The sequence below is a fragment of the Mus caroli genome, chromosome 11, assembly GCF_900094665.2.
Source record: "Mus caroli chromosome 11, CAROLI_EIJ_v1.1, whole genome shotgun sequence".
In the NCBI taxonomy this organism is placed as follows: Eukaryota; Metazoa; Chordata; class Mammalia; order Rodentia; family Muridae; genus Mus; species Mus caroli.
Genome location: NC_034580.1, coordinates 81,208,294 through 81,220,600, shown reverse-complemented (window position 1 = coordinate 81,220,600; position 12,307 = coordinate 81,208,294). Strand labels below are relative to the sequence as shown.

Below are 12,307 nucleotides of genomic sequence, written 5' to 3'. Positions count from 1 at the left end.
AAAAAAAAAAAAAAAAAAAAACAAACTTCAGCTGAAATCACAACACAAACCTGTAATCCCAGCACCTGTGAGGCTAAGACAGAAGGACCACAAGTTCAAAGCCATTTTAGGAGAGAGAGATTATGCCTCACACACCCCAAAACAAAGCCTAAAGGGGAGGGATTAATAACATCTAAGCTATAACAAAGGGACTATCGTAAGTCACACAAAGGCCTCACTTATAAATTCTCATCTGTAAGAAAGAAGATTGAATGAATACCATTTCACTGTCAAATATGATCAGAAAAGGAATCAAGATTAGACTTGCTGGAGTGATTTCACCTACCTACAGTTATCAGCTGAAACTTATTTTTGACCAGTGTGGACCAATCATAGGTGACTTTTCCCATTCAAAGGAGATAAATTCTTCCAGGAACGTGGCTGCTTCTCTAGACACAGGGCACATACAAGAGAAGGGAAGAGACACTTTCCCCCTCATGGAAACAGGAGGGCCTAAGCCCTTGACTAGCGACAAAGCAGGAGCAGAGCCTCTATGGCAGATTCCGGAGCAGCGTAATCTCTCCATGGAGACGTGGGAAAGACCCGGCACTTGGCCATCTTACCCAAAATCCGTAAGGACCTGGCACTGGTCCATGGGTTTGATGTGACTTAAACGCATTTGATCAGATGTATTTGTAATAACCTTGCAGGTAGCTAAGGTAGCAAGAGGTAGAATAATTACTGTTAATTGCAGTTAATTTCAAATGACCTCTAACTAAGGAAACTGTCCTTTGAAAATTGGTGACAGCTTTTCCATTTACAGTGCTGAGTCCCTGTGGTGCACCAATTAAAACCAGAGGTAGATGGATATCTCTTTGGGACCACTTACATGAAATGACTAATAGGGTTAAATTTTTTTTAAAAAAAATTAAATCTAAAGACGTTTCCCAGAAGTTATGCATAAGCCTTCATTAGGTACAGTTTCCATTTTGGATTCTTGTGTTTGAGCCAATGGGCTGGCAAAGCTAGCATCACACACTGTATCATACTCAGTATTTGACTGCGAAGTGTTTGAATCTTGGGCTTTTCTGGCTGGGCATAAAGTAATGTCATTCAAGCCAAGTTTGCGTAATAAAAGAAAGGAAACTTTATGGGGAGCAAAATACTTCCCCAATTCTAATAAGATGGACCAATCTCTGAACACTTTGGTACCCAACCCAAAGTTTTTATGGCATGGAAAGATACTTTTCTTTGATGGCTTTTGTTTCTGTTCTTCAGCCTTCAGCCCTAAGTATTTTAATAAAGAAGACAGTAGAGTTAATCCATACTTCAAGTAGCTGAGAGGCTAGTTGAGAAAAACAGTGACCGAAATTAGGATGGATACAAGCTGGCTCTGATGGCTTTCCTTTTGCTTTTCTGTGGCTCCTTCTGAGAAACTGATGCCCGCAGAATGTTAGAGACCAAAGGTGAGCGGGACAGAAATCTTGTTCTTCTTAGCCAGATATCAAGACACAAGCAAAGAGAATACATGCTCTTGGTTTCCAGCTGTCTGTCCAATCTCCTCCCCTCAGAGCCCCTTATTTCTCTTCAATGGTCTCAGTGAGAGAAAAAGTATGATATTGTAGGCATACTCCAGACCTTCACTAAGTCAGACTAGGTAGTGATTGTAAATAGTGACAAATTGTTGTAGAGCAAAACAGACAAGGACTTTTTTAGATTGGAGAGATTCTCAAATGCACAGAAAGGTCTTGATGAGATTTAAGAACTAGAAAGAGCAGTCTAAAGAGATGGCTCAGTGGTTAAGAGCACTGACTGCTCTTTCAGAGGTCCCGAGTTCAATTCCCAGCAACCACATGGTGGCTCACAACCATCTATAATGGGATTCAATGCTGTCTTCTGTGTGTCTGAAGACAGTGACAGTGTACCCACATACAAGAACTAGAAACGAGCCCTTTGCAAGAATGTAGCCCTTCCTGGGGACACAGCCCTTCCTGGGGACACTCAGAGCATCTTGAAGCTCTCTGCCCCCAACAAATAAACAAGACTTTGCTGAACCCTGACCGCTTTTACTGAAATTCCTGGCACAATTTTAGATTTAGCAATTGGGACTAATTATAGATTCATGCTCATTGCCATTAGAAAACTTTGTTTCTCTGTAAAGCACAGAATTTATGTTTACCCAGAATTACAATAATCCCAACCATTAGCCAATTTGCTCTCATTACATGTAAGTCAAAATGTATCCGTGAATCACATACTTTTAGTTTGAATACAGAGTCCGTCCATGACTCAAATCTAACTTCTCAAAAGATGATGGTACCATTCAGCTTCTGCTCCTAGGACTGAAACAGGAAACCAGGCTTCATTCTGATCGCTGCAAAACTTCGGCATTTTAACTTCTGGCCATTGTAGCTTGTTTGGCTAGCCTTGGTGGACAGATAGCTTCAGGCCTCCTCCTAGCTCTGCCTCTCTATAGCTGGAGCTGTGCCCACCCACGTTCAAATAGGGTTTTAAAAGTCTATTTAAAGTTCAGATGAAGTGGATAATAATACCATAGCCATCATAGCTGAGTGTGATACAAAACAAGTAATGAGGTTGAAGTTCCGTCCCACAGAACCATCTGCGTAAAGAATCAGTCCAAAGGAAAAGGGTCGCTCCCATGCTCAAGGTACCAGACACATTCCTTGCTGCCCAAAATGCAACCTACAAATTCAATAGCGCTATTTCCCTATTTGTTAATTCTCAGCGACTCCCTGATGACTCTAAGCCCGAAACCACGCCTCATGGCATTAAACCAATCTGATGGTTACTCTCCATTCTTCCGACTCATCAGCCCCAGTGGCCTTGGTTCTGCAAGCCAGCCAGCTCTCTCCCTGCAGAGTCTTTGTAGTGCCTTTTCCTCTGTCTGCTAGGGTGTATTCTCCCTGTCATGACTCAAAACAGGAGGCGAGAGACAGCAATGCTATCTAAAGCTGGACTAAAACAGACAAGGAGGCTACCGTTAGTCCCAGCATTTGGGAGGCAGAGACAGGTGAGTCTCTGTGAGTTTGAGGCCACCATAGCCTTCATAATGAGTTCCAGGACAGCCAGAGCTATGTAATAGAGAAATCCTGTTTCAAGAAAAATTAGTAAAAATAAAACAAAGGCGGACTCCAGTTCCTGGTATGTTTCCTTGAGACTGTAACACTGAGAAAGTAAATCATGTCTCTGGGCCTCCAATTCTGTCGCAAACAGGAAATGAAATGTGTACCTCATTGAATTGCAAAAATTAAGCTAAAAGCAGATTACAATGTCAGTGACATAGGAATAATTAGCTGCCATTCATTTATTACTATTTCATAATTGTGTTTATGTGTGTGTGCAGGTTCACATGTGTATAGAGGCTGGAGGGACAGCCTTGGGTATCAGGCACTGCGCACCTTTCTTCCTTTTCTTTTAAATATAGGACTTCCTTGACCTGGAGCTCACTAAGTAGGCTGGCCTGGCAGCCAACGAGCCCTAGGGAGCCCTGTCTCCACCCCCTGAGCACCGATTCCAAGTACATGCCACAGCACCTGACTACCTTTTTTTTCCCCCAGTTAACCAGCCCTGGCTGTCCTGGACTTTGTAGACAAGAGGCTGGCCTTGAACCGAGGTTTGCCTGCCTTTGCCTCCTGAGTGCTTGGATTAAAGGTAAGCGCCATCATGCCGTGCTTTAATTCTTTTTTTTTTTTTTTTTAAGCATGGACTCTGGGGTGGAACTTGAATACTTGTGCTTACAAGACAAGCACTTTACCAAGTGAGCCCTCTTCTCAGCCTGCTATTGTTAGCTGTTTCCTGTTCCATAAACTCTTTCCTGACACCGTCAGATAGCGTTGAGGATATATCTTCACAGTGCTTTTCTCACACTCTCATAGCATAAGTAGTTAAGAGAAGTAGCTAGAGTTGTCTTTTGGTCTCTACACATGCATACAACACACACACATACACACACACACACGCACACGCACACACGCACACATGCACACGCAGCCACAGCTTGGTAAGAGCCACTGTGGCTCCTGCAGTCCCCAGCAGCTCTGTGGCAGTCATCCTTAGCTTCCTGGCTGTCATCTCTGTCTCTGTCCTTGTGGCTGTCTTCTAAGCACTCCCTGGAGCTGTCTGTTTTCACCATCACTCTCCTCTGAGTGTGTATTTGTTTGTTTGTTTTTTGTTTGTCTTTCTCATAACTGAGGCTGGTCTCAAATTTGCCTCCCTTTTCGTTCAGCCTCCAAAGTACTACAAGTGCAGGTGAGCACCATCATGCGGGCTTCCATCCTAGAGTTTTATTTAACAGCTTCCCTCCCTCTCCGCTCTCTTTTTCATTCCTCTGTAACTCTGTTTCCTTTCCTCTGCATAGGTTTCTCTCTGAGGTGGTTGTGGTCCTGGAACTCACCTGGCCTCAAACTAGCAACAATCCTCCTGCCTCAGCATTCCAAATGCTGGAATCACAGGTATGGACCACCACATTCAGCTTGCACATGTTTGCTCTGTGTGTGTGTGTGTGTGTTTGTGTACAGGTGAGTTCTTTGACTTGCCCTGTCAGGTCATATATGATCCACTCTAATCTCCCACTGTCTCCCTAAAGCTATAATCACATGTCACTTCTGTCTGTCCTGTAATACCCGTGACTCTTCTGCTCTGATATTAACATTAGAGTTTCTTCAGGGATGCTCTCCTCATCCTCAGACCAGCTTAGCTCTCTCCCTGAGAGAAATTCCTTTTGAGGCTTTTTTTTTTTCTTTTTTTTTTTTTTTTTGGTTTTTCGAGACAAGGTTTCTCTGTATAGCCCCAGCTATCCTGGAACTCACTTTGTAGACCAGGCTGGCCTCGAACTCAGAAATCCGCCTGCCTCTGCCTCCCGAGTGCTGGGATTAAAGGCGTGCGCCACCATGCCCAGCCTTGAGGCTCTTTTTGACAACTGCTCATTTATTGTTTGACTTCCTAACTGGATGAAGCCTCACTTGAGTGTGTACCCTACACACCTTGAGATCAAGTAAGGTTTCCAGTAGACAGGCACTGGACAGCGATGAGTCAATAAAGTTGTTTGCAAGAACAAATTGCCAATAGCTAGCTCTGTCATTCAGTTCTGTTGAATGAACAGTCTAAGGAACAAACAGATACCGTGGCAAGCTTACTGCCATGGGGATGCTATTCTGGTATCTAAGGTTCTACAATTCTCTATGGGACTGTCCCCAGAATATGTGATATCCTCTTCCACATCCTCTGGATAGTGGCAAGTGGGTCTTATTTTCAGATTGGGTTGTTTTCTGGAAATAGCAAAACCATTCGTAGCCAAGGGGGGTGGGGCAGGGGATCAAACTGCGTAATACTATCAGAAGTGAAAAATGGAGTCTGACTGTAAATAAGTCTGACTCTTCATACAGCTCATAAACCGGCAATCCCTCTGGAGAAACTCCTGAGCCATGGCCGGATTGCTAGCATGTTTAACTTCCCAAGGGAATGTCTTCATTCAGTTGGTCATGGTCAGGGATCGGTTAAGAATTAGTTTCCCTTAACGTGCATTCTCTGTGTACGCGTGAACGATTCCTGAAGCTTTGGGAATAGTATAATATAGTAGGCAGAGCCCAGAAATCAGTGAAAACTTGTGAAATTCAAATTAACATCATTGTAATTTGTCCAAATAGCACTACAAAGCATAGTTAACTCTAGTCTGGCCTCCCTGGACAAAGGCATGAGATAGAGACTGATCCTCTGCCAAGAACATGCTCCCTGCGGCGTAAACCTCCGTGGCATGGAATTGGTCAGCTCACTGAAGCTAATGAGAGCCCGGGGTTCACTACCCAGATGATGCCCTTCAACTGGTCAGCTATCTCAAAATATGTCTTGTGGGTCACAAGGGAAATGATGCTGGGAACAGAACTACAGAACGAGCTTTCCCATTAAGAACAACAATAATAGACGTCATTTACATCCCCTGCTGTAGGCCAGAAAACATGCTAAGTGCTTAACGCACAAGTGTTATTTTTATAGTTTGAAGCCAAAGCTCGAGAAGGTTAATGGACTTGGCTATGGTCACACAGCTAGCAGGTGGGAGAGGCAGACTGAGCGCATGTTAGGGACATGAATCCAAAGCCCTGTTCTTCCTAAGTCACTCTAAGCACTTGACCCAGAGCCATGCCATCAGCTGACAAAGATGGCAGGACAGGTCAGACCGCAACTGGATTGCTGTCTGTGGTATCTTGGTGGTCCTGAGAGTCGCCCTTCAACAGTTTTCAGTTATCTTCAACTTCTTGTTACAGAATTGAGTGTTTTCCAGATCTTACCTTGTTGTCCAAAAAAGTTGTTCTGGGACTAAGATGGACCCTGTCTTGGTCATGTGACCTGCCCTATGACTGCCAGCTTACCAGGACCTTTGCTCCTTGTATCATGGCGGCACCACTGGGAAAATTTGTTGTCTGGTTGTTTGTTACTTGCTGAGTCTGGCTTGGGAAAGGACAGAAAATGTCTGCTACTAACCCTGATGCCTGTGAGGGGCTGGATTTTGCTGCAAGGTGATACTGGTCCCCAGGGATCACAACATTTGCCATACCCCAGCTCCATCATGTCTTTATGGGTGTGATACCATATTATCATATGTAATAAACCATATTACACTACTGTTGATTTGTTTAACTTTGTGTCCTTCCTGAGGATCTATATAGAGTGCCTGAGGTGTGATTAGCAAAGAAAAGACTTGGATGCAAGGACCCTTAGTACCAACATCAGGAGATCTCCATGTAGATTCCCTGGTTCTCAGCCTTCCTCAAGCTGTGACCCTCATGTCATGGTGACCCCCACGTCATACAATTATTTTCACTACTACTTCATAAGTGTAAACTTGCTACTTTGTAAGTTGTAATGTAAATGTCCAATATGCAGGGTATTTGATATGTGACCCTGTGAAAGGATTATTTGGGACCTCTCCCCCCAAAGGAGTCACAACCCACAGGTTGAGAGCCACTGATGTAAAGGAAATGAATGAGGGGGAATCAGTAGTTTGGTTCACACAAATGAGCAATATGGGTTTGTTTTGTTCTGTTTTGTTGTTTGAGGCAGTCTCGTGTATCTCAGCTGGCTCGAACTTGCTGTGTGGCTAAGGACAACCTCATCCTCCTGCCTCTACCTCCAAAGTTCTGGGATTTTAGGGCTATTGCACCTCTATTCCTATTTATGCAGTGCTGGGATCGAACCTAGTGCTTCAGGCAGTCAGGCAAGCACCCTACCTACTAAACTAAAGCCCCAGCTCAAGCAATGCTTGTAAATATATACAAAACCACGAACCTGTTTCTTTCTACCAAATTACAAGTGGGTGCACCCCAATCTGGTCTCTTTTGTAAATCTTTTCTTGTGTTTATTCTTGATGAGTTTCTGGCATTTGCTTTAAGGTCAGTGGATTGATTGTGTTTCCAGGTTATCATACATTTTAGCTCTTCATCTATTCCTTACCACCTGCCACTTTATCTCTTGGGTTGGTTGCCTTTGTCCACAGGGCTTTGGGTGGGGGAGGGGAGCCCTAAGCTATGCTCCAGACTCTGTAGGAGCCCCCTATACCTCACTGAGAAGATGGAGCACACTCAGAACAAAACTTACCTAAGAGAGATGCTGCCAAGGCTACAGGAAACCATCGGAGGGAAACCGTACTGAGGAGAAGTCACTGAAGTCTTGTGCCCTGGCAAGGTCTCTCTCCATCCATCTATACATTTAGCCATCATGCCATTCAGATCAGATTAAAAAGTACTGTTAATCTGCTAATATCAATTTCCCAAGCATTCTAGAGCATAACTTCGAAGCAAGAATTGCTGTTCTCATCAAGTGTACATGGGAAGGAAATCACAAAGAGTTTGCACCGTGGTATTTAGGAGTCTTGAAGTTGACATTTAGAGATGCTCCGTTCACAGGTTCCTTTCTTCTCTGTGAGTGTGAGCACTGGAAACTGAATTTCACGATAGGAGAGGGTTGAGAAGCCAAGGGGTGCCAAGAAATGAACAAAAAAGGAGAAATATATATAGGCAAATGTTGAACAAGTTAGATATAATTTTGGCAGTTGTTCTAATCTTAAATCATTGTCTTTCAGACTTTCAGTCACTGTTGATAATAACAAATATGCTTTGGTAAAGGTGCGGACACACACCTGTGATTCCACACTGGGGGAAGTAGAGTCAGGAGGATCAGGAGTTTCAGGTCATCTTTGGCAATATGGCAAGTTCAAGACTAGGCTAAGATACTCGAGACTTCGTCTTAATTTTTTTTTTTTTTTTTTTTTGCCTTACCATTAGAAGTAGACTTTGCCTTACACAGTAGTTGTCCAAGACAATGCCTTATATATGGCATGCCTTATATACATAGTCTAGTTCACTTCTTAAAATTTAGTTAGAATCCAAAAAGAATGAGTAATAAGTCATAATTTTTTTTAAAAAAAAAATCTGCTGCTCAGAGGTTAAGAGTACTGGCTGCTCTTCTAGAGGTCCTAAGTTCAATTCTCAACAACCACATGATGGCTCACAACCATCTGTAATGGGATCCCATGCCCTCTTCTGGTGTGCAGGCATACATGCAGGTGGAACACTGGATACATAGTGGGTAAATCTTTTTTAAAATTCTCATTTAAATTATTAACAGTTTTTAGTTTGTTTTGTCTTTGAGACAGGATCTTAAACAGTGACCCTGAACTTCTGCCCCTCCCCCTCTGCCTTCCAAGTGCTAGAATTACAGGTGTCCACCACCATCCACATCCACTTTAACATGCTCAAACCTGGACCTTGACACATGCTAAGCAAGCTCTATACCAACAGAGCCACATGAATATATGTTAATGATGACACAGACTGGACCAAGCCAACCTTAATAAGAGAGAGATTTACCATGATCCAAATGTGCACATTTTCTTTAAAAAGAAAACTAGTGTTCTTTGCTTAATATTTTATTATTATACTCATCTGAGAACTGAGAACATCTTGTTTGCCATTTATGGATCAGACAAGAAGCATTTTTTTCTGAATTTTACGCCCACTTTTAAACAAAGGAAATGGTGCAAATGGAATTCTAATTGCTTTTTAAAACTTTCTCAAAGGAAGGGAGCCGCATGCGCTCAGCATTGCAGCAAAGATGTGTTTATTGTTGTTGTTTAATTATTACCCCATATGGATCTTAACAGCAGAGTCTGCTTTCTCAAATACATCACTTGTATCAAATTCATGAAACCTTCTTGCATAGGACAGCCCAGGCCACACACACGTGGGGTACAGCTGGCTGCATTACTAACAAGAACTTGGACTTTACTAACAGCCTCACTGAAAGATCCCTGCCCACTCTGGGGGCTTCTTCACCACAGTACACACTGAACATGGCTTTTTGCACAATTATTTAAAGCTCTTTCAATTAGAAATTGCAAGATAGCTGTCATCAGACTTATATATTTTAGACTCGCCAAGTGTCTGACAGAATTCATATGTGCAACAGATTAAAAACATAGATTGTGTTCTCATCTTGAAGCAAATACATTGCTTTTATAGCTAACAGAAAAGTCAGAAGTATTTCCATTATCTTGGTCTTAAAAATAGACACACAACAGACCGAATATCAAAGTCAAGTGTATGGTGTTTTCTTTTTTAAAAAAAAAAATCACACTTGGAGAGTGGATAAAGTGGCTTTGTTTCCAACTGAGTGAAATTTATCATCAATTTTAAAACATAAAATATAAAAATTACGAGGGATAGGCAGCTTTTGAGAGAGTAGCATAAAGACCTTGCCTGTCTGGAAAGACCATTTAAAATTCACTCTTCTTTTAAAGAACATTATGTCATATATTAGAAGCTACCCAGGGAGGTAGAAAGGCCTGGAGGCTGGACTCAGCTCAGCAGTTCACTGACCGTGTAACCTCGGGTGATTTAATTAACCTTTCTAGGTCTTGGGTTCCTAAGTTTAAGAATGAAGACATGGAGTCGTATGATTTTTCAATCCAAAGTATCTTGGGAATGGTTAGCTTCAAGACCATTCATGACTTAGTGTATGAATGTCGGCAAACAAGAATTCTCCAAAATTATTCAGTCATCCAGTGGGAAGGGCCAGAGGTACTGAACCGAATCAGAGGGGAATACAAGAAAGTTTGAAACATTGTTTTTTACATCTCTAAGCTGTCCTAGAGGCAAATCAAAATGAGGTCCCCACCAGTCAGTCAGTGCTGGTTTTACGTGTGATGGCTTTTCTGAAAGAGTGAATCACACAGAGAAATATATTCGCAAACACGGAAGACAGTGATGTGGTAAAGCAATGTGCTCCTCTGCCCTTAGTGGGAAACGGCCATGTGCTTTTGTACAATTGAATTGAATGAAAATTATGCTCGCTTACGGATTCTAGTACTTCCAGAGGGAGGGAATGGTCGCCATCTGGAGCTAAGAAGTTTCTTCTTCATATAATCACAGTGATGACATCACTCACGAGAGGCAGAACATAGGAAAGCGGTTATCTTTCATTCCGCAAGGTGGTGTGTTTTATGTAGACGCTGGCTGCCGGCGTGGTGTTTTTCTTCTGACTCTAATGGTGTGCTTTTTAAATGGTTCCCTTATTTTTGCCTTGTTTGTACATCACTTACAATCCTGCCTCAGGGTCCAACAAACTGTCTGATACTGACGCAGATCCACGTACTTGCTCACAAATGGATAGCAGATGCCGCGATATTCTGTATTGTCCTCAAGAAACTCAACCTAGGCATGTTGTGGATCCTGGTCCCAGTGAGGACTCCAAATGTGTCCCTTTCCACAAGATCAGCTTCCTTTGTGGTTTTCCAAATGTGCTGAAGGTTTAAAAAAACAACAACTAAAACACATAGAAAAATAATATGCTCTTTTTCCTGTGACTAGTATTTGCATGGACTGAATAGGACTTCTATGGGAAAATACTGCAAAATTACTTGAAACAAAAGTTTAAAATTCACTGGAAATAAAGTTTACAAACTCAAAGAATCTACCTAAGGGGGCGCTGGAGAGATAGCTTAGTGGTTAGGCTCACACACATACAAATAGAAAATAAAATTGACTTAAATCTACCTACGGCTTTTTAAAATTTTTTAAATTGTGTGTGTGTGTGTGATATGCATGTGTGGCAGTCAGAGGACAACCTCAAGGTGTTGGCCCCACCTTCTACCTTGTTGAGACAGAGTCTCTTGTTGCTGTTAGTACCAAGCTAGCTGGCCTGTGAGTTTTGAGGGATTCTCCTGAGCCTCCACACCCTCTCTGTGGAGGAAGAGTGGGTCACAGATGGGTACTTCTGTGTCCACCCAACTTCAGTGGGTGCTGGGAATTCAAACCAGGTCCTCATGCTTCGTGGCTTTTACCCACTGGGCCATCTCCCCCGGCCCAGGCCTTCTCTTCAGACACCTAAGGATCTGCCCTTCCCTCTCCCCTACTCAGCAGTTGTTCATCCATTCTCTCTCTCATTTGTCAGATATCCCTTGTGTTGCTGAGGGCTAGCAACACAAAGGGGCTGGCTACTGATGATTAAGTCAACAAGCTGAACGAATCAGAGAGAGGTCCCTATCTCCTGTAAGGTCCTTGTTTTCTGTTTCTGAGATGGGTTGGCATTTCTTTTCTTTCTACTTCTTTGTGTCACTATAGCATAAGTTCCTTGTGTCTCACGGACTACCTCTTCCCAGGGCCAGGAACCACGGTAAATACATTGCAAAATGTTTTATGGGTTTCACTGTCACTCCATCCTAATTTCTGCTTTTAAAACATTTTATATTCTTGGTGTAGGCTTAAAGTATTTAAAAAAAAATGGAGGGGATGGGAAATGGCTTTCCCCACAGGTCCTTGGGGAACAGAGCTTGGCATTGTTTATTTAGAGGATTGTAGGAGGTAGAGCTCAGAGATCAAACTACAAGAGCAAACACACTAATAGTAATGGTAATGGAAGGTTTCACTGTGTCTACAGCAGACATAAGCAGTCATCGTCCATTCTGAGAGCGGCTGATGTTCCTGTTGAAATCAGTGCTCAAATCCTCTCCTAACCTGGAGATTAGCCCACGGCCTTTCTACCCAGAACATGAAAGATGGCATGTTAGGATGAAAGGGCTGCTCTTTGTAGGGGAGGAAACAAACTGCTAAATGGAAGAGTAAATCTTATTCAGACTGAAAATGTCTGTCTCTCACTCAGATTGAGTCATCAAAATGTATTAGGCTTAAGCCAATAAAAGGAAGAAAGAATAAGGCACTCAGAAGAAAAACATGTCCATACTTTGACAGCTTCAAGTTTGAAACAGTTGAATTATCTTACTCAGTTGTGATCCACTGTCATGCTCTGCGCAAAAACA

General features: G+C 42.6%; 1 long non-coding RNA gene across 1 annotated transcript in view; it reads left to right on the top strand.

Annotated features, from left to right (window-relative positions):
* LOC110304244 overlaps positions 1 to 6,623 on the top strand; it is a 19,835-nt gene extending 13,212 nt beyond the window's left edge. The window contains exons 3-5 of the long non-coding RNA XR_002379036.1: positions 3,558 to 3,651; positions 4,358 to 4,451; positions 6,261 to 6,623. This is a non-coding gene — a long non-coding RNA (uncharacterized LOC110304244). The remainder of the gene's footprint in view (positions 1 to 3,557; positions 3,652 to 4,357; positions 4,452 to 6,260) is intronic.
* The last annotated feature ends 5,684 nt before the right edge of the window (positions 6,624 to 12,307 follow it).